We start from the raw sequence: 24,186 nt of genomic DNA on the forward strand, positions 1-24,186 counted from the left end.
GACTAGAAATATTGGGACTTTAATAATTAATTACACCATAATTACAATAGCAGAATTATTCCTACCATGTGCCTGAAGTTTGTATAATGTACAAATTGTGATGGCACATCAGCTTTTACTTCAACATGTTTCCTTCATTCTCCATATTGGTGAGGCCCAATGTAAACAATGTCAAAACAATAGCTCAAGTTAGTGCAAATTACTAATATGCTGCAAGAGAAAATCTTCAGTGTATTGGAATCCAGATAACCAGAAAAGACAAAATCAAAGTAGCAATTTAAATTGATGTAAATTACTGATATTACACATATGCCCTCGTCAGGAGAGTGGGGATGAGGCTGTAAAAGGATACAGGCTCCCAAAAAGGGTTGCAGTATTACAATACTCCTTGAAGAGGTTTGACTATCGCAGAGAGACAAATGTCTTCTAAATCTCTGACTAAACTGAAGGGAATATAATCATGCCTAGTGAAACAGACAAACAGTTTGGCGATTAGTGTGTGTGAAAATACATGTTATGTATAAAGTGTAGTAGTCAATCAACTTTCTCATATACAAAGTGAAATATAAGAAAGATACAAGTGTATAAAATTTCAGTTTTATCCTCTTCGTGTCCTTTTGGTGCACTCCATTGAATGTTTTATAAGATTTCTTATTACTATGTTCAATAGATTATATATTAGAACCAAAAAAATGTGTCTTATCTGTAAAAAAATTGTTTGTGGGATTGGTTTTTATTTTTTTTTCAGACATTAGATAGATAGATGCTGTATCAAACTAATTTTGATGTCAAAATTTCAGACAGATAGAAGAAAATGTATCATCTTCCTAATTTAATGGTCAGAATGATCAAATATATATCAGTGTTCTCAGATAAATGTGAAAGTACATCAGTAAACAACATTAAATGCATCTCAGAATAATCCCTTTGTCATTGCAACTTCAGTGTCTCTCACCTCTATGAGTAAACTGTATATCAGTATAAAGTGCAGTGGTTTACCATACTCCACTGCACATCACATTGTTCCAACTTCTTTCTTAGTTTATTTCAAATTTATATCAGCACAAGATCATCAGTAATTTACTCATATGTACATCATCATCATCATCATTTAAGACTGATTATGCCTTTCAGCGTTCAGTCTGGAGCATAGCCCCCTTATAAAATTCCTCCATGATCCCCTATTCAGTGCTAACATTGGTGCCTCTTCTGATGTTAAACCTATTACTTCAAAATCATTCTCAACCGAATCCAGGTACCTTCTCCTTGGTCTGCCCCGACTCCTCCTACCCTCTACTGCTGAACCCATGAGTCTCTTGGGTAACCTTGCTCCTCCCATGCGTGTAACATGACCCCACCATCTAAGCTTGTTCGCCATGACTGCTACTTCTATAGAGTTCATTCCCAGTTTTTCTTTGATTTCCTCATTGTGGACACCCTCCTGCCATTGTTACCATCTACTAGAACCTGCAATCATCCTAGCTACTTTTATATCTGTAACCTCAACCTTGTTGATAAGGTAACCTGAATCCACCCAGCTTTCGCTCCCATACAACAAAGTTGGTCGAAAGATTGAACGGTGCACAGATAACTTAGTCTTGGTATTGACTTCCTTCTTGCAGAAGACAGTAGATCGTAGCTGAGCGCTCACTGCATTAGCTTTGCTACACCTCGCTTCCAGTTCTTTCATTATGTTGCCATCCTGTGAGCATATGCATCGTAAATACTTGAAACCGTCCACCTGTTATAACTTTGTTCCTCCTATTTGGCACTCAATCCGTTTATATTTCTTTCCCACTGACATTACTTTCGTTTTGGAGATGCTAATCTTCATACCATAGTCCTTACATTTCTGATCTAGCTCTGAAATATTACTTTGCAAACTTTCAATCGAATCTACCATTACAACTAAGTCATCCGCATATGCAAGACTGCTTATTTTGTGTTTACATATCTTAATCTCACCCAGCCAGTCTATTGTTTTCAACATATGATCCATAAATAATATGAACAACAGTGGAGACAGGTTGCAGCCTTGTCTTACCCCTGAAACTAGTCTGAACCATGAACTCAATTTGCCGTCAACTCTAACTGCTGCCTGACTATCCATGTAAAGACCTTTAATTGCTTGCAAAAGTTTGTCTCCTATTCCATAATCTTGTAGAACAGACAATAACTTCCTCCTAGGAACCCGGTCATACGCATTTTCTAGATCTATAAAACATAGATACAATTCCCTGTTCCACTCATAACACTTCTCCATTATTTGCCGTGAGCTAAAGATCTGGTCCTGACAACCTCTAAGAGGCCTAAACCCACACTGATTTTCATCCAATTGGTCCTCAACTAATACTCGCACTTTCCTTTCAACAATACCTGAGAAGATTTTACCCACAATGCTGATTAAAGAGATACCTCTGTAGTTGTTACAATCTTTTCTGTTTCCATGTTTAAAGATTGGTGTGATTACTGCTTTTGTCCAGTCTGATGGAACCTTTCTTCTACAAAATGTCATATACACTCTGTTTCGTACAATAAATGTAACATATTTAACTTCACTTTGAACTACATCATTTTTGGCTGGTTCGTCACCTGCAATTTCTACACCAATATAAAAAGGATTGACTCCCTGAAATAGCTTATTTTTACATTTACATTGGTTTTCTAGATCTGGCCATGACTTCACTTTACTTATATCCGCACTGGTCTCAGGCTTACAATACGTTACAAACTTAAATGCATTTCGTCTACTGTATTTCCTCCATGGAACACCAGACGATCTGTCCGGCTTCAAACTAAAAGGCCCCAATTTATTAGTACATGCTAATCTAACTTTCTCTAATGCACCCTGATCCTCAAATATTTTTTTGTTTGCTCTATCATCTAGTGTTAGTCGTTCAACTCCCAGGCCATTTCAATTATCCTGTTTAGCCATTTAAGACCTGACATTCCACTGTATTTGATGAGTTCCAACTTAATTTCATCCACCCCAGCTGCTTTATTGCACATATATCCCATAATTGTTAATTACTCTAATCATAGTGTAACTTCCCATTCAGAAGTATGGTGAACTGTTCAATGTAAAAAAGTTATTCTGTGTGCAAAATATAGTAGGACAAAGCAAAATTAAGGTTGGTAACATAAAATCTAACCTACTATACCAAACAAAATGTATATTTGTTTCCATGAACGTCAAATCAGATTCAAGAGTTATCCTGCATCAAATCATAGAAGAACACCAATTTAACATATATACCAGAAAATGCAGAGGAGAAATCCCTCCAGTCTGTTAAATGCATCCTAGGTAGTGCATAGAACTGTATAGACTTCATCCACTCATAGGAAATGTGATTGCAACAAGTGACTATAAGGCCACAAAACAAGTTATATTTGAAAAAAATCATTTACTCCCTAACATACAATCAAATACAAGACTTACTTATGATGATGCCTAAAACTATACAGGAAGTCCAAAACCATAACATCACAACAAAAAACAAAAAAAAAGCAAAAATACATGAAGCTAGAATTTGGCATAAGACACCTCAAACCAAATTCAAAATGTTAAAGAACTACATTTGGAATTTTCAGACCAACTTGAAAAATCCAAACTGCTGGGTACTAACCGGTAAGAAAGTTCATAATCAATTAGTTCAGATCTCAAGATCCAGTAAGGAATAAGTATGCAAATATGTGAATTAATAAGATATGGACCTTCAAGTTCCAGACAAAATGTTCAAGAGCCATGTTTGTGATGCACGGACTGATTTGAAAGTTATGACTTTCCATTCCAGAAAATAAGGATTGAAGCATTTTATCTAGGGCATAGAAACAGAAGATTATTAAATTGGGTTCATGAGGCATGAACGGGACTGTACAATGAGGTTTGGTTCACAAGAAATGTCTAACAGGCAACAGACAATGATTACAATTCATGTCAGATATGGGAAAATCTTCCACATAAATAAAATTAAACATGTCCATACTGTAATGAAACCTGGTGAAAATGATTTTGTAGAGGATGTTCAGACACTATCTAATTGTTTCATACCACATTTTAACACGAACGGTTGCTTGAAGATAAATACATGTGCTGGCATTGAAATGATTCAATAAGAAGAGCAATGTAAGTATTCAATGGTATCCTGAACAAGCAGTTGAAAAAAAAGCACAGTAACAATACCTGTATATATCACTAATATCGTGACATTGATGTGGAAGAGTATCCCGACAAAAGTGGCTCAACAAGGGCGATGTCAAAGATTCTTTGGCAAACTCTTACATGGAGGTTAAATTGAGAGAGAAACATACACACAAAATTCAAGCTTTTGCAACCAACGGTTGCCTCATCAGGAAAGAGGGAAGGAGAGGAAAAGACGAAAGGATTTGGGTTTTAAGGGAGAGGGTAAGGAGTCATTCCAATCCCGGGAGCGGAAAGACTTACCTTAGGGGGAAAAAAGGACAGGTATACACTCGCACACACACACACACACACACACACACACACATCCATATGCATATACACAGACACAAGCAGACATTTCATGTCTGCCTGTGTCCGTGCACATGCGGACGGACACGTGTGCGTGTGCGAGTGCATACCCGTCCCTCCCTGGGTGGCAGCTGTCATAATGGAGGTACTGTTGCTTGTTGGTGGGTTTGATGTGGACAGATGTGTGAAGCTGGCCATTGGGTGGGGAGCCGTTCCGGTCCCGGGAGCGGGGGGACCTGCCTTGTGGGGAGGGAGGGACGGGTATGCACTCGCACATGCACACGTGTCCGTCCACATGTGCATGGACACAGGCAGACATGAAATGTCTGCTTGTGTCTGTGTATATGCGGATGGATGTGTGTGTGTGTGCGAGAGTATATTTGTCCTTTTTTCCCCCTAAGGTAAGTCTTTCCGCTCCCGGGATTGGAATGACTCCTTACCCTCTCCCTTAAAACCCAAATCCTTTCGTCTTTCCCTCTCTTCCCTCTTTCCTGATGAGGCAACCGTTGGTTGCGAAAGCTTGAATTTTGTGTGTATGTTTGTGTTTGTTTGTGTGTCTATCGACCTGCCAGCGCTTTTGTTTGGTAAGTCTCATCATCTTTATATATATATATATATATATATATATATATATATATATATATATATATATATATATATATATATAAAAATAGAGGGAAACATTCCACGTGGGAAATATATATCTAAAAACAAAGATGATGTAACGTACCAAACAAAAGCGTTGGCATGTTGATAGATACACAAACAAACACAAACACACACACAAAATTCAAGCTTTCGCAACCCAAGGTTGCTTCATCAGGAAAGAGGGAAGGAGAGGGAAAGATGAAAGGATGTGGGTTTTAAGGGAGAGGGTAAGGAGTCATTCCAATCCCGGGAGCGGGAAGGCTTACCTTAGGCGAAAAAAAGGACAGGTATACACTCGGACACACACACACACATACACATATCCATCCACACATATACAGACACATGCAGACATTTGTAAAGGCAAAGAGTTCGGGCAGAGATGTCAGTCGAGGCGGAAGTACAGATGCCAAGAAGTTGTTGAATGACAGGTGAAGTATGAGCTTCGGCAACTTGAAATTAGCGGAGGTTGAGGCCTGGTGGGTAACGGAAAGAGAGGATATACTGAAGGGCAAGTTCCCATCTCTGGAGTTCTGACAGGTTGGTGTTAGTGGGAAGTATCCAGATAACTCGGACCGTGTAACACTGTGCCAAGATGTGCTGGCCATGCACCAAGGCATGTTTAGCCACAGGGTGATCCTCATTACCAACAAACACTGTCTGCCTGTGACCATTCATGCGAATGGACAGTTTGTTGCTGGTCATTCCCACATAGAAAGCTTCACAGTATTGGCAGGTCAGTTGGTAAATCACGTGGGTGCTTTCACACGTGGCTCTGTCTTTGATCGTGTACGCCTTCCGGGTTACAGGACTGGAGTAGGTGGTGGTGGGAGGGTGCATGGGACAGGTTTTACACCAGGGGCGGTTACAAGGGTAGGAGCCAGAGGGTAGGGAAGGTGGTTTGGGGATTTCATAGGGATGAACCAAGAGGTTACGAAGGTTAGGTGGATGGTGGAAAGACACTCTTGGTGGAGTGGGGAGAATTTCATGAAGGATGGATCTCATTTCAGGGCAGGATTTGAGGAAGTTGTATCCCTGCTGGAGAGCCACATTTAGAGTCTGATCCAGTCCCGGAATGTATCCTGTCACAAGTGGGGCACTTTTGGGGTTCTTCTGTGGGAGGTTCTGGGTTCTAGTGGATGAGGAAGTGGCTCTGGTAATTTGCTTCTGTACCAGGTCGGGAGGGTAGTTGCGGGATGTGAAAGCTGTTTCCAGGTTGTTGGTGTAATGGTTCAGGGATTCCGGACTGGAGCAGATTCGTTTGCCACGAAGACCTAGGCTGTAGGGAAGGGACCGTTTGATGTGGAATGGGTGGCAGCTGTCATAATGGAGGTACTGTTGCTTGCTGGTGGATTTGATGTGGACAGATGTGTGAAGCTGGCCATTGGACAGATGGAGGTCAACGTCAAGGAAAGTGCCATGGGATTTGGAGTAGGACCAGGTTGAATCTGATGGAACCAAAGGAGTAGAGGTTGGAGAGGAAATTCTGGAGTTCTTCTTCACTGTGAGTCCAGATCATGAAGATGTCATCAATAAATCTGTACCAAACTTTGGGTTGGCAGGCCTGGGTAACCAAGAAGGCTTCCTCTAAGCGACACATAAATAGGTTGGCGTACGAGGGGGCCATCCTGGTACCCATGGCTGTTCCCTTTAATTGTTGGTATGTCTGACCTTCGAAAGTGAAGAAGTTGTGGGTCAGGATGAAGCTGGCTAAGGTAATAAGGAAAGAGGTTTTAGGTAGGGTGGCAGGTGATTGGCATGAAAGGAAGTGCTCCATCGCAGCGATGCCCTGGACGTGCGGAATATTTGTGTATAGGGATGTGGCATCAATGGTTACAAGGATGGTTTCCAGGGGTAACAGACTGGGTAAGGATTCCAGGCGTTTGAGAAAGTGGTTGGTGTGTTTGATGAAGGATGGGAGACTGCATGTAATGGGTTGAAGTTGTTGATCTACGTAGGCAGAGATACGTTCTGTCGCGGCTTGGTAACCAGCTACAATAGGGTGGCCGGGATGATTGGGTTTATGCATTTTAGGAAGTAGGTAAAAGGTAGGGGTGCGGGGTGTCAGTGGGGTCAGGAGGTTGATGGAGTCAGGTGAAAGGTTTTGTAGGGGCCTAAGGTTCTGAGGATTCCTTGAAGCTCCGCCTGGACATCAGGAATGGGATTACCTTGGCAAACTTTGTATGTGGTGTTGTCTGAAAGCTGACACAGTCCCTCAGCCACATACTCCTGACGATCAAGTACCACGGTCGTGGAACCCTTGTCCACCGGAAGAATGACAATGGATCGGTCAGCCTTCAGATCACGGATAGCCTGGGCTTCAGCAGTGGTAATGTTGGGAGTAGGATTAAGGTTTTTTAAGAAGGATTGAGAAGCGAGGCTGGAAGTGAGAAATTCCTGGAAGGTTTGGAGAGGGTGATTTTGAGGAAGAGTGGGTGGGTCTTGCTGTGATGGAGGATGGAACTGTTCCAGGCAGGGTTCAATTTGGATAGTGTCTTGGGGAGTTGGATCATTAGGAGTAGGATTAGGATTATTTTTCTTCATGGCAAAGTGATATTTCTAGCAGAGAGTATGAGTGTAGGACAGTAAATCTTTGATGAGGGCTCTTTTGGTTGCACCTGGGAGTAGGGCTGAAGGTGAGGCCTTTGGATAGGACAGAGGTTTTGGATTGGGAGAGAGGTTTGGAGGAAAGGTTAACTACGGAATTAGGGTGTTGTGGTTCCAGATTGTGTTTATTGGAATTTTGAGGTTTTGGAGGGAGTGGAGCTGGAAGTGGGAGATTGAGTAGATGGGAGAGACTGGGTTTGTGTGCAATGAGAGGAGGTTGAGGTTTGCTGGAAAGGTTGTGAAGGGTGAGTGAGTTGCCTTTCTGGAGGTGGGAAACCAGGAGATTGGATAGTTTTTTGAGGTGGAGGGTGGCATGCTGTTCTAATTTGCGGTTGGCCTGTAGGAGGATGCTCTGAACAGCCGGTGTGGATGTGGGAGAGGAAAGATTGAGGACTTTTATTAAGGATAGGAGTTGACGGGTGTGTTCATTGGCTGAGTTGATGTGTAGGTGAAGGATTATGTGGGTGAGGGCAATGGATTGTTCAGTTTGGAACTGGTGTAGGGACTGATGGAAAGAAGGGTTATGGCCAGAGGTGGGAACTTTAAGTGTGATTCCTTTTGGGGTAATACCAAATGTCAGACAAGCCTGAGTAAATAAAATATGGGAGCGTAATCTGGCTAGGACGAAGGCATGTTTGCGGAGGGAATGTAAATAAAACTTAGTGGGGTCGTTGTGGGGATGGTGTGAGGGTGACATGGTATTAGAAGGTGGAAAGTGTAACATGAGGCTGAAATGAAAATGAAAATAAAAATGTATGGGGAGAGATAAAGGTGAACTAGAAAGCAACTGGAGATCTGGTGTGAAAAAAGTCGAAAAAGTGTTGGTTGAAGCTGAGCTATGTTGATCCTGTGGTGAACTTGGGTTGGTAAACAACGATATGCACAAAGGTTAGGTGGTTGTGTTGCCGCCAAAACACGTTGAAGGATGGAGAAATTTGGGAAAATTTCGAAAAAACTGCGTGTAAATGTATTAAAAGGAGTGGTTTTATGGTGGCAGATTATGAAACGAGGCTAACAATTGTCTGATGAAGAAATAATGACGTTTAAACCTGTGGGAAACGGCTAATTATGATCAGTGATGTGGGAAAAACGGAAATGGAAATAAAGCAAAAGTTGTTAGAACTAGCCAAAATGGTTGTTTAATAGGTGAAAGGAACTGTTTGTGAACTGGAAACGGTGGATTTTATAGCAGCGGTAGTGTTGAAAGTGGAAAAAAATTTTTTTTGATATGGTTTGGAAGTGGGTTACGTATTATTGAGTATAAATAGGTGGGATAAAATTGTATAGTAGATTACAGTAAAAAGCAGAAGGCGAATACAAAGTGAAACTACTTGCAAAAACAGAAAGAGAAAGTAAGATGACAGAAAAGATTTCGAAATGCAACAGTGACAATAACAAACGTAATTGTTGGGTTCAGATTAATGATATGAATATAATAGAGGGAAACATTCCATGTGGGAAAAATATATCTAAAAACAAAGATGATGTAGCTTACCAAATGAAAGCGCTGGCATGTTGATGGACACACAATCAAACACAAACATACACACAAAATTCAAGCTTTTGCAACCCAAGGTTGCTTCATCAGAAAACAGGGAAGGAGAGGGAAAGACGAAAGGATGTGGGTTTTACAGGAGAGGGTAAGGAGTCATTCCAATCCCGGGAGCGGAAAGACTTATCATAGGGGGAAAAAAGGACAGGTATACACTCGCACACACACACACACACACACACACACACACACACACACACACACACACATATCTATCCGCACATACACAGACACAAGCAGACATTTGTAAAGGCAAATTTACAAATGTCTGCTTGTGTCTGTGTATGTGCGGAGGGATATGTGTGTGTGTGTGTGTGTGTGTGTGTGTGTGTGTGTGTGTGTGTGTGTGTGCGAGTGTATACCTGTCCTTTTTTCCCCCTAAGGTAAGTCTTTCCGCTCCCGGGATTGGAATGACTCCTTACCCTCTCCCTTAAAACCCACATCCTTTCATCTTTCCCTCTCCTTCCCTCTTTCCTGGTGAAGCAACTGTTGGTTGCGAAAGATTGAATTTTGTGTGTATGTTTGTGTTTGTTTGCGTGTCTATCAACATGCCAGTGCTTTCGTTTCGTAAGTTACATTATCTTTGTTAACATTCCACATGGGAAAAATACAATAAAAACAAAGATTCCATGACTTACCAAATGAGAAAGCGCTGGTAGATAGACACAATAAAAAAAAAAAACACACACACACACACACACAAAATTTCAAGCTTTCGCAACCAATGGTTGCTTCGTCAGGAAAGAGGGAAGGAGAGGGAAAGATGAAAGGATGTGGGTTTTAAGGGAGAGTGTAAGGAGTCATTCCAATCCCGGGAGCGGAAAGACTTACCTTAGGGGGAAAAAAGGAAAGGTATACACTCGCACACACACACATATCCATCCACACATATACAGACACAAGCAGACATATTTGTACGCAAAGAGTTTGGGCAGAGATGTCAGTCGGGGGGAAGCGCAGAGGCAAAGATGTTGTTGAATGACAGGTGAGGTATGATTGGCGGCAACTTGAAATTAGCGGAGGTTGAGGCCTGGTGGATAGCGGGAAGAGAAGGATATATTGAAGGGCAAGTTCCCATCTCCAGAGTTCTGACAGGTTGGTGTTAGTGGGAAGTATCCAGATAACCCAGACGGTGTAACACTGTGCCAAGATGTACTGGCCCTGCACCAAGGCATATTTAGCCACAGGGTGATCCTCATTACCAATAAACACTGTCTGCCTGTGACCATTCATGCGAATGGACAGTTTGTTGCTGGTCATTCCCACATAGAAAGCGTCACAGTGTAGGCAGGTCAGTTGGTAAATCACGTGGGTGCTTTCACACGTGGCTCTGCCTTTGATCGTGTACACCTTCCGGGTTACAGGACTGGAGTAGGTGGTGGTGGGAGGGTGCATGGGACAGGTTTTACACCAGGTGCGGTTACAAGGGTAGGAGCCAGAGGGTAGGGAAGGTGGTTTGGGGATTTCATAGGGATGAACTAAGAGGTTACGAAGGTTAGGTGGACGGCGGAAAGACACTCTTGGTGGAGTGGGGAGAATTTCATGAAGGATGGATCTCATTTTGGGGCAGAATGTGTGGAAGTCGTATCCCTGCTGGAGAGCCACATTCAGAGTCTGATCCAGTCCCTGGAAGTATCCTGTCACAAGTGGGGCACTTTTGGGGTTCTTCTGTGGGAGGTTCTGGGTTCGAGGGGATGAGGAAGTGGCTCTGGTAATTTGCTTCTATACCAGGTCGGGATGGTAGTTGCGGGATGCGAAAGCTGTTTTCAGGTTGTTGGTGTAATGGTTCAGGGATTCAGGACTGGAGCAGATTCTTTTGCCACGAGATCTCTGACCAAACTCTTTGCCTTTACAAATGTCTGCTTGTGTCTGTGTATGTGTGGATGGATATGTGTGTGTGTGCGAGTATATACCTGTCCTTTTTTCCCCCTAAGTTAAGTCTTTCCGCTCCCAGGATTGGAATGACTCCTTATCCTCTCCCTTAAAACCCACAACCTTTCGTCTTTCCCTCTCCTTCCCTATTTCCTGACGAAGCAACCGTTGGTTGTGAAAGCTTGAGTTTTGTGTGTGTGTTTGTGTTTGTTTGTGTGTCTATCAACATGCCAATGCTTTTGTTTGGTAAGTGACATCATCTTTGTTTTTTGTTTATATAATAAGTTATATGTAAGAAATTCTATGTAATGGGTACATGTTGGTCAGATGGTCATATGCAGAAAATATAAATGGTAAAAAAGAGCAACATTATACCCCATGACAGTGTTGAGCATCCAAGTACCAAAGAACATGTATGATGAATTCTACCAACCAATATAGAGAACATGACACGAAAACATATACAGAATCTAATATAGGTAAAAGCACAAATCATAATGCAGATATGAGTAATGCACTTGACATACTGAAACATAGCTTAAAGTCCATGGATAATTGGTGTTCTATCATCTCCCTTGGACTATATCGAGCAAAATACTCCTAAATCATATTAATCAAAAGCTTTGAAAGACAACACCAGATTTATTGCAGGGGAATAAGATTTGTTATGGTCAATATAAAGTAAAATAAAGTAATGATATGAATATAATAGAGGGAAACATTCCACGTGGGAAAAATATATCTAAAAACAAAGATGATGTAACTTACCAAATGAAAGTGCTGGCATGTTGATAGACACACAAACAAACACAAACATACACACAAAATTCAAGCTTTCACAACCAATGGTTGCTTCATCAGGAAAGAGGGAAGGAGAGGGAAAGACGAAAGGATGTGGGTTTTAGGGGAGAGGGTAAGGAGTCATTCCAATCCCGGGAGCAGAAAGACTTACCTTAGGGGGAAAAAAGGACAGGTATACACTCGCACACACACAGACATTTGTCTGTGTGTCTCTGTGCACGTGTGGATGGATATGTGTGTGTGTGTGTGCGCGAGTGTATACCTGTCCTTTTTTCCCCCTAAGGTAAGTCTTCCCGCTCCCGGGATTGGAATGACTCCTTACCCTCTCCCCTAAAACCCACATCCTTTCATCTTTCCCTTTCCTTCCCTCTTTCCTGATGAAGCAACCGTTGGTTGCCAAAGCTTGAATTTTGTGTGTATGCTTGCGTTTGTTTGTGTGTCTATCAAGATGCCAGCGCTTTCATTTTGTAAGTTACATCATCTTTGTTTTTAGATATAAAATAAAGTAAATAATACATAATATCATTGAAGTATCATGTATAAATTTCAAATAGCAGGCTAAGTGCATGCAAAGTAATTTATGTTGATTGTCACTGAACTCTATAATAGTGAACATTTAATCATATATGTATGTGGTATTTCAGATTTACATATAATTGAAGAACTGTATAACCATAGAGATGTGAAATAATACCAAATGTTATACAAGTGACCAAGATTATACCATAGTTTCTGCTGACCAACTACTATGTTAAGTAGACAAAAGCATGTGTCTTATCCAGTTGGCTATACTTCTCTTCAAAATTCATTTTGTTGTCAGCTTCTGTCAGTATAAATGAGATAAGATGCTATTTTCAAATCAGTGAAAGCACTTCATATGCCCAGGATTGCTTTGAACATGTGACAAGAAACTAAATATAAATAAGGAATGTAGTACAGAAATATAAAGATGTTCAAGCAGCTACTACATTACCTGGGACCCTTGTGCTTGCCAGACACATGGTACACACAGAGAGGGTTGATCATATTCAAACATATGGCTTCAGTTGTGTGATGTTTCTTAAACCAAATAGGTTACATGACTTTGGATGAATTAACCTGAAATTAACCTGAATGCATTTGGGTGTGGTATCTCTAAGATCTTGAACGGTCCTATGTGTATATCGAAGAATTTTATTGTTTCTTTGTTGATTGCTTTTGATTTTTTGTATCTTTTAGGCAACATGAGGTCTCCTACTTTAAAATGTTTAACATTAAGATTTTTGTCATGCTTCTTCTTCCTCTTACTATGAGATGCCTCCATATTTTTCTTCACCACCTCTTCCCTCTCATCAGCAGTTAACTCTGTACAAGTTGGAAACTCAGTCATTTCACCTTGGTTTGTGGAAATCTGCAATGGCCAACAGTTTGTCTTCATCAGGCAGAATTCCTTCCTTATTAATAGTGTGCCCAAGAAATTTCACCTCTTTTACTCCAAATTTACATTTTTCCAAATTTAATGTCTTATCCACTCCAAATAAATTTTATTGCAATTGTTTTTAGAATTTCCATATGTTCATCCCGAGTTTTACTGACTACCAGAATGTCATCCACATAAATGATTAATTTTAACAGTAACTCACCTCCTAAAACAAAATCCAAATCCCTGATAAATTCAGCAACTGATAAGTTTAATCTAAAAGGTACTACACAGTATTGAAAACTTTATCCATTATAAAAATGCAGTATATTGCCTAGAATTGGGTTCTAAAGTAATTTGATGAAATTCTGATGTCAGATCCAAAAATGTAAAATAATTTGCATTATGAAATTTGTATAACAATTCCTCCATTGATTCTGAATGGTCAGTTTCATTTTCTGAAAATTTGTTTAAATGTCAATAGTCAAGTGCTATTCTAACCCCACCATCTTTCTGCTACAACCATAGGATTGTTGTACTGACTGCTAGTCCTTTCTATTATCCCCCAATTCTGCAATTTTTCCAACTCCTTTTCAACAACCTTCCTCTTACAAATAGGTACTCCACATGGCTTAATGAAAAATGTTTCATGTGGTCTCAGTTTTAACTTACACATGTAATCTTCCACCCTGCCTGGCTTATCACTGTAAATGCTACTATATTCCCACAGGAATCCCTCCCAAGTCACTTTTTTCATCTCTACTTTAATTGTCTGCCGAGTTAAGTTTATCCAGTACTAACTGAGAAAAGTCTTCACTAACCACCTGGTTATTACTTCCATCCTCTTCTGCCAATAAATCATCTTCAATATCCCTACACTTTAAAATCAGCATTTACTTGAATTTCATTTCCTATCTTAGGTTGTAAAGTACTTACAGGTAGCTTACAACTAGAGTGTGTGCACTTAACACTATCACAATAATCACCTTTTCCTTCAGACTCCTCATTCTCTTCCAATACTTTCATTATCTTATCACTTATTAGCTTATCTCAAACCTCCTTACTGTAACAATCATGTAATATCTCACTGACCTCAATGAGTATCAACTGATTTTCATGTACCTGTTTTTCCAACTCCAAATCATCGTATTCTATCATTCCATTACTCATATCATTGTCTAATACTTCCAAATAAACCATACCATCTAATACATCATAAAATACACCAGCATCAGCAACAATAGCCTCAAAATACTCATTAGCAACATCATCTGCACCTGCATAAATCTCAACTTCAACTACATGTCTCCACATCATGATCACTATCAAAAGTAGCAGAACATAAAACATTACATTAATTATTAATTATGTATGATAGTGATTGGATGTAATTAATATTTGCTTATCTGGAACGTGGACGTATAATTATTCGGTATCAGACGCTTGACAATGGCTTTTTCATAAATGTAATGTTATTCGTAGTTGACCGTGAAATAAGACTCAAATAATCGGACTTCGTATTTAAATCGTTTCCAAAGACTGCTGCGGTAGGTGCGGACTCAAATCTAAATCTCAATATTAGAATAATTTGCCAGCCATGTCAATACGTCGTACAGAGGTGACTGTCTACTAAACATAAAAAGTTTACACAGTTAGTTAAATCAGATATATTCAACGAATAAGCCTACAGTTAAATAATTCTACTTACTTTCATAAATATAAATTCTTTACAGAATCGAGTGCCTAGTAAGATTGCAACTCGCAGTGTTCTTATATAACATCAAATATGGCGGTGTGCCAGTCAATGAAAAATACAAGCTTCCCGCTCCAGTTGTCCCAGACCTCCTCTTCTTAATGAAACATAAGAGTATCGTAATTGTGTTTTTGTTTTATCAGTGACACAGCGCTGCAGTTCTGTGCCATAGGCTTTATTTATTTGTCACAGATTAATTATTTAATTAAGATTTCGCGTTTCCGAGGAAACTCACGAACGGCATGCAAATGTGCCTTTATATTGCCCCCTGAATTGCGAGGCGAAAGGACACACCTGCAGGTGAGCAATTCACCTAAAGGCACAAGAAAATCTAAGTTATCTACAACTATTTACATGACTTACATTATACTGTATATTATATACAAAATTTGAATGACGCGCGTGCGCCGTAAAAGTTCTTATGTTGGCAAAATGTCAACGGGCACATAAACATAATTCAATGTAGGTATATGATCCTTGTTTCCTCCACATCTTTTACAGACAATATTGAAAATTCATCATCACAAAATAAGCTAACTAAACATACTCATCATCATCATCATCATCATCATAAATGTTACTATTGCTAAACACGTCGTTCTCATCAAATAAGTTAGTCAAATCATCTGTACTAAGATTAAAGTTATTTTCTACTTTCCTAGTATCTTCACCCATTTTCAGCAGCATAAAGTCCCAAAATGCCTTATCATAATCAACTCTGTTTATCTGGTAATTATTGTGTCTATTGTGGTGCCTGTGAAGTGAACTTCGCCTTCCTCTCCTACTTCTAGCATGATTTCTGTAACTGTTCTTCACTGCCAACTGACAGGCTCACAGTGAGGTGTTTAACTGTTTTCCTGATTATTATTTTCATAAGATATGTTACCATTTCTCCTCTGATTACCTCCACCCTACTCATTTCTGTTATTATTATTATTATTATTATTGTTATTATTACTCTGGTTGTGACAGATGTTACCAAAATTATTATTTCTTCTATCACTAAGGGTATAAAAATCTCCAGTGCTAAGAAAAGGCAGCTACATAAGGAACTAAGACATAATAAAAAAATTGAATTTATTGAATATGTTAAACGATACAAAAGTACATTTAAGAAAGTTGTCAAAGCAGCGAAGCAAATGACAAATAATAAATTAATCTTAAAACATGAGAATAAATCAAAGGCAGTGTGGTCAGTTGTAAAACACGAATTAGGTATCAAAGCCTCTAGACATGGAATTAGTACAATTAAGCTTGAAGATGAGATCATTGTAAATCTGGCTCAAATTTCAGAATGCTTCAATGAGTTCTTCATTTATGTAGTGAAACCAGAGGTTAATGTTGCAGATTATGGGAACAATGTATGTCCCTTTGGACTAAATCATAATTCTGAATGCCTCACAAAATTCAAGACAGTTTCAACAATAGATGTAGAAAAAATTATATTAAAACTAAAAAACAAAAATTCTGCGGGTTGGGATGGAATACTAGCAAAAGTCCTTAAATTTGTGTGTAAAATAATAGGATACCCACTATCTAAAATAATAAACCAATCCTTTGAACAAGGAAGCTTCCCAGAGGTGCTGAAGTATGCGGAAGTAAAACCGTTGTTCAAAAATGGGTCAAGAGAGGATATGAGGAATTATCATCCCATCTCGCTCCTTCCAGTCCTTTCAAAAATCTTTGAAAATGCTGCTGCTATGCAGATTCGAAATTTTATCGAGAAATGTGATATTATTACGGAAAACCAATTTGGTTTCCAGCGTGGCAAAAGTACTACTGATGCAATTAACAAGTTTATCGACAAGATCAGCACATCATTAGACAACCATAATAAAGTTGCAGGAATCTTTTGTGATCTCACAAAAGCCTTTGACTCTGTAAATCATGCACTGCTTATCTATAAGCTTGACAAGTATGGGATCAAGGATAATGTTCTAAATTGGCTTACTTCATACTTATCAAATAGGAAACAAAGAGTGATTGTCTCATCAAATTCAGCAAATTACTATTCAAAATGGAAAACAGTAGCCCAAGGTGTCCCTCAAGGCTCGATTCTAGGACCTATTTTGTTCTTGTTCTATGTTAATGATTTACCGAACAATATAAATGCTCCATCGATTTTATTTGCAGATGATACATCTGTATTAATTGAAAACCAGGAGCCAGAAAACATCCCTCTCTACATAATAAACACAATGAACAAACTAGAAACATGGTTCCAACTGAATGGATTAAGATTGAACATCCCCAAAACCCACATGGTCCAGTTCAGAACAAAACAGTCAAAGCCCCAAGAAATTAAAATAACTCATAAAAATCAGGATATAGAGGAAGTAGATTCTGTGAAGTTTTTAGGGTTAAACCGAGATAAAAACTTAAATTGGAATAAACATGTTGACTACCTGTTAAACAAATTATGTAGCTTTGCGTTTGCTATGCAAATATTAGCTGGTGCAACAGACATGAATACAAGGAAAATTGCATACCACAGCTACTTTCAATCAGTTGTAAGGTATGGTATTATTTTGTGGGGAAATTCAAGCAATATATTGCGCATACTAAAGCTACAGAAAAGAATAATAAGGAACACGTGTACCGCCCATCCAAGGACATCATGTCGCCCACTATTTAAAAAACAACAGTTATTAACAGTTCCTTCCTTATACATCTATGATATTATCATCTTTCTACATAGCAATTTAGAGTTATTCGAGGAAAACTGTTTCAATCACTCATATAACACAAGAAACAAAGACAATTTTATGCTTCCCACTCATCGGTTAAACCTATATGCGCAGTCTCCTCAGTATATGGCAATGAAAATTCATAACAAGCTAAAAGGAAAGAATGTTCTGAGTATGAACCTAGAGACACTGAAAACAAAGCTATATGATATACTTGTCAAACCCTGCTACTACACTGTTGAGGAGTTCATGAAGGATGAACTGAACATTTGAGCAGGATAAATTTACGTATAGTCTTGTGTATAAATGTAGCTGTCCTTCACAAAAGGGAGGAAAGAAAAATAAAAGTTTATATTAATGTTCAAATTCTTTGTACCAATTAGGCCTAAGTTGTGTTATCCATTTTTTGACGTGTCTCCTGTACACTAATCATATGATTAGAAATTGTATGTTATGAGACGAATAAAACACTATTCACTATTCACATCATATCTGTCACTATTGTTCCTGTTGTTGTTATTCTGGTGGTGTTGTGATGACCCCCAATTCTGAAAACTGTTCTCCCAAGCACATTCTACTATGTACTTCAGAAATTCCTCAATACTGTCATCTGGTACGTAAACAAGGCTCCACACCCAGGTAAACGCCACTTCAGTGTGCCAGTTTGGATTAATTGTCAAGTGGTTTATAAGTGTGCTAATGTTGTAAGCTGCTTTTCACAAAATTCTCGCATTCTCATCTCTCTTCATGAAATCTACACCCATTAAAAAATTCTGGTTTCATTTCGACCTGCATACTTTCTGACCAAAATTTGTTTAAAAATAATTTTTCAAACTCTGAAAATGTCATTTCTGGGTTAGCATGTTGGTTAGCCCAATATAATGCCTCTCCATCTAAATATTGTTTAGCAAATTTCACTTGCGTATGTTCTGGTATGCCCGGTGCAAAGCTGCCCTTGCACTGGCACAAATAATCGACAGGGTGTAGTTTAAAATCACCCAGAAAAATTTTCATAATAACGTTACAGTAATTGTTTTGAAACATGTTATTTCCACTATATATAATACTAAACATATACAACTAAAAATTTACAACTTTAGAGTTGACTGTTTGAAGATTATTTGATTCATAATCCACTTCGCTGTTTACTGAAGAAATTTGCTCTGTAACCAATATGGAATTAAATTTTAGTTTCTCATCAATTAAATTATTTTCAGTTTCAATATAAATTTGTATGTTATGCAACTCTGATTTTCATCTGTTGAGTTTGTCAATGATGATATTTTCTGTTCTTTTTACTCATTTGTCAATTATGTCAACATGTTTGTTAACTAGCTGTAATTCAGTAACAGCAAATTTCTTCAAACAGCCCACTTCAGATTCTACATTGTCTACTCTTTCATTTACACTGTTTATTTGTCTATCTGCCTTATTAACATCTTCCCTAATTGCTTATAGTTTCTGGTCCATTTTTATGATAGTATTGTCTATTTTTCTACAATTGATTTTGGACGGTTTACTATCTAGTAATCTTGAAAGCTGATCTAACAAATTTTCTGATTGTTGAAATCCATGGAAAGGTAAAGTTAAACTACTTGATGGGTTCTCGTGGCTTTGAGTAATTGCCATGAGGGGAAGCCATGCGTTCTGTGGTGCCTCGTCATGGTCTGCGCAGCTCCCTCTGTCAGAGGTTCGAGTCCTCCCTTGGGCATGGGTGTGTGTGTTGTCCTTAGCATAAGTTAGTTTAAGTTAGATTAAGTAGTGTGTAAGATTAGGGACTGCTGACCTCAGCAGTTTGGTCCCATAAGATCTTATCGCAAATTTCCAATTTCCTTTGAGTATTTAGATTTGGTGTTGATTCATGCAGCCACTGACCCGAACTTCTTGTGATTCCGTCTTGGTCACATACAAAAAATATATTGCTTCTACTCATTTTAACTGATTTATGCACAACTTTGATGAGATGATTAAAAAAAAATAATAATAATAATAAATAAAAAAAATCTTTCCTATAATATTTTTGAAGTATGTCACATGCAGTTATTTTTTCCTGACTTAAGCAAGCAATTTCACATCCTAACAGTTCACTGTTTCACTACTCTGTCACATAAATAATGCTTTGGTACTCATCTGGCAATCCAAGCTGCTGGCTGCTGGCTGTTGGTCCATTGACTCACACATCCACTTTTTCCATATACGTCCTTGTTTCCATTTACTTAATAAGCATTAGCATATAATGCAGTTTTATACACATCCCAGCTCCTTTCACCACATTGTAATATAATGTGGCGAAAATGTTTTTGCGTGGTGAAATTTTGGATGTTTGTCATTGCTTAGCACAAGAAAAACAGAATACCGCGTCATATTACAGACACCCTCCACCAAATAAATAATACATAGATTGTGTAATCTGGGATGCTGCTTCATAACTGCTGTAGGTTCATCTTGATGTTACTGAATCGCCACATGGGGGTCATGAAATGGTAGAAATAAGCTCCAGGAATTCATGTTCACAAAGAGTTTTATATCCCATGCTAGATGTTTGATGGCAAACTAAATGCGTAAAATTGACTTAACACTGTCTCATAACTGATGTAAGACTAACTTTGGACTGACCTATGGTGGTGTACAAATCACCTGTATTTGTATGATTTTAAACAGTTACTGAAATTGTTACATATTAAATTTTTAGACTTATACATTTAAAATTTTTACATTTGCCTTCCCAAATTGCATAGAAATTTACATGAATTAAAAGTGAATAATTTCGTACAAAAACAGGAAAGAATCTGTTTCTATTAAGACTACAAATTACATGTTTTATCATTGCAACAATATATTTCGTTAATTTGCATGTATCATGTTTCTTACTTGAAGGATAATCACCCTATCATTTTCAGGTGAACAGAGGGATTAGTTTTATTGAACAAAAGGCCTTGGTTCAGTTAATTAAATTTTGTATGAGTAATAATTTTACATTTCCGTATAGTCGTAATTACATTTCCATATAACCGACACCAATTAAAACATGTTGTTGTTGTTGTGGTCTTCAGTCCTGAGACTGGTTTGATGCAGCTCTCCATGCTACTCTATCCTGTGCAAGCTTCTTCATCTCCCAGTATCTACCGCAACCTACATCCTTCTGAATCTGCTTAGTGTATTCATCTCTTGGTCTCCCTCTATGATTTTTACTATCCACGCTGCCCTCCAATACTAAATTGGTGATCCCTTGATGCCTCAGAACATGTCATACCAACCGATCCCTTCTTCTAGTCAAGTTGTGCCACAAACTTCTGTTCTCCCCAATCCTATTCAATACTTCCTCATTAGCGTGGCTACACTCCATACAAATACTTTCAGAAACGACTTCCTGACACTTAAATCAATACTCGATGTTAACAAATTTCTCTTCTTCAGAAACACTTTCCTTGCCGTTGCCAGTCCACATTTTATATCCTCTCTACTTCTACCATCATCAGTTATTTTGCTCCCCAAATAGCAAAACTCCTTTACTACTTTAAGTGTCTCATTTCCTAATCTAATTCCCTCAGCATCACCTAACTTAATTCAAGTACATTCCATTATCCTTGTTTTGCTTTTGTTGATGTTCATCTTATATCCTCCTTTCAAGACACTATCCATTCCGTTCAACTGCTCTTCCAAGTCTTTTGCTGTCTCTGACAGAATTACAATGTCATCGGCGAACCTCAAAGTTTTTATTTCTTCTCCATGGATTTTAATACCTACTCCGAATTTTTCTTTTGTTTCCTTCACTGCTTGCTCGATATACAGATTGAATAACGTCGGGGAGAGACTACAACCCTATCTCACTCCCTTCCCAACCACTGCTTCCCTTTCATGTCCCTCGACTCTTATAACTGCCATCTGGTTTCTGTACAAATTGTAAATAGCTTTTCGCTCTCTGTATTTTACCCCTGCCACCTTCAGAATTTGAAAGAGAGTTTTCCACTCAACATTGTCAAAAGCTTTCTCTAAGCCTACAAATGCTAGAAACGTAGGTTTGCCCTTCCTTAATCTAGCTTCTAAGGTAAGCCTTAGGGTCAGTATTGCTTCACGTGTTCCAACATTTCTACGGAATCCAAACTAATCTTCCCCGAGGTTGGCTTCTACTAGTTGTTCCATTCATCTGTAAAGAATTTGCGTTAGTATTTTGCAGCTGTGACTTATTAAACTGATAGTTCGGTAATTTTCACAGCTGTCAACACCTGCTTTCTTTGGGATTGGAATTATTGTATTCTTCTTGAAGTCTGAGGGTATTTCACCTGTCTCATACATCTTGCTCACCAGATGGTAGAGTTTTGTCAGGACTGGCTCTCCCAAGGCTGTCAGTAGTTCTAATGTAATGTTGTCCACTTCGGGGGCCTTGTTTCGACTCAGGTCTGTGAGTGCTCTGTCAAACTCTTCACGCAGTATCGTATCTCCCATTTCATCTTCATCTACATCCTCTTCCATTTCCATAATATTGTCCTCAAGTACATCACCCTTGTAAAGACCCTCTATATACTCCTTCCACCTTTCTGCTTTCCCTTCTTTGCTTAGAACTGGGTTTCCATCTGAGCACTTGATGTTCATACAAGTGGTTCTCTTTTCTCCAAAGGTCTCTTTGATTTTCCTGTAGGCATTATCTATCTTACCCCTAGTGAGATAAGCCTCTACATCCTTACATTTGTCCTCTAGCCATCCCTGCTTAGCCATTTTGCACTTCCTGTCGATCTCATTTTTGAGACGTTTGTATTCCTTTTTGCCTGCTTCATTTACTGCATTTTTATATTTTCTCCTTTCATCAATTAAATTTAATATTTCTTCTGTTACCCAAGGATTTCTACTAGCCCTCATCTTCTTACCTACTTGATCGTCTGCTGCCTTCACTACTTCATATCTCAGAGCTACCCATTCTTCTTCTACTGTATTTCTTTCCCCCATTCCTGTCAATTATTCTCTTATGCTCTCCCTGAAACTCTGTACAACCTCTGTTTTAGTCAGTTTATCCAGGTACCATCTCCTTAAATTCCCACCTTTTTGCAGTTTCTTCAGTTTTAATCTACAGATCATAACCAATAGATTGTGGCCAGAGTCCACATCTGCCCCTGGAAATGTCTTACAATTTAAAACCTGGTTCCTAAATCTCTGTCTTACCATTATATAATCTATCTGAAACCTGTCAGTATCTCCAGGCTTCTTCCATGTATACAGCCTTCTTTTGTGATTCTTGAACCAAGTGTTAGCTATGATTAAGTTGTGCTCTGTGCAAAATTCTACCAGGCGGCTTCCTCTTCATTTCTTAGCCCCAATCCATATTCACTTACTACGTTTCCTTCTCTCCCTTTTCCTACTACTGAATTCCAGTCACCCATGACTATTAAATTTTCGTCACCCTTCACTATCTGAATAATTTCTTTTATTTCAACATACATTTCATCAATTTCTTTGTCATCTGCAGAGCTAGTTGGCATATAAACTTGTGCTACTGTAGTAGGCGTGGGTTTCGTATCTACCTTTGCCACAATAATGCTTTCACTATGCTGTTTGTAGTAGCTTACTCGCTTTCCTATTTTCCTATTCATTATTAAACCTACTCCTGCATTAACCCTATTTGATTTTGTGTTTATAACCCTGTAGTCACCTGACCAGAAGTCTTGTTTCTCCTGCCCCCAAACTTCAGTAATTCCCACTATATCTAACTTTAACCTATCCATTTTCCTTTTTAAATTTTCTAACCTACCATAACGACATCCTCTTGAGTAGTCCCCGCCCGGAGATCCAAATGGGGGACTATTTTACCTCTGGAATATTTTACCCAACAGGATGCCATCATCATTTAACCATACAGTAAAGCTGCATGCCCTTGGGAAAAATTACGGCTGTAGTTTCCCCTTGCTTTCAGCCGTTGCAGTACCAGCACAGCAAGGCCGTTTTGATTAGTGTTACAAGGCCAGATCAGTCAATCATCCGGACTGTTGCCCTTGCAGCTACTGAATAGGCTGCTACCCCTCTTCAGGAACCACATTTTTGTCTGGCCTCTCAACAGATACCCCTCTGTTGTGGTTGCACCTACGGTATGGCTAACTGTATCACTGAGGCACGCAAGCCTCCCCACCAATGGCAAGATCCATGGTTTATGGGGGGGAATTAAAACATAAGTATGCTTAATTCTGACTGAAATTTTATCATGTCATATTTCTATCAGGAATACAATTTTTTTTTAGTTTTAATACATAAAAAATAGCTGTATTTTGATGATCAGAAGTATCGGTACATTAATCGTTAATTATTCCATAATTACAATAGCGGAATTATTCCTACCATGTGCCTGAAGTTTTTATAATGTACAAATTGTGATGGCATGTCAGCTTT

General features: G+C 38.8%; 1 protein-coding gene across 1 annotated transcript in view; it reads left to right on the forward strand.

Annotated features, from left to right (window-relative positions):
• Nucleotides 1–24,186, forward strand: part of LOC126092749 (cilia- and flagella-associated protein 44) — a 668,515-nt gene that overhangs the window by 393,700 nt on the left and 250,629 nt on the right. The window lies entirely within an intron of this gene.

This window comes from Schistocerca cancellata, chromosome 7, assembly GCF_023864275.1.
Source record: "Schistocerca cancellata isolate TAMUIC-IGC-003103 chromosome 7, iqSchCanc2.1, whole genome shotgun sequence".
Lineage (NCBI taxonomy): Eukaryota > Metazoa > Arthropoda > Insecta > Orthoptera > Acrididae > Schistocerca > Schistocerca cancellata.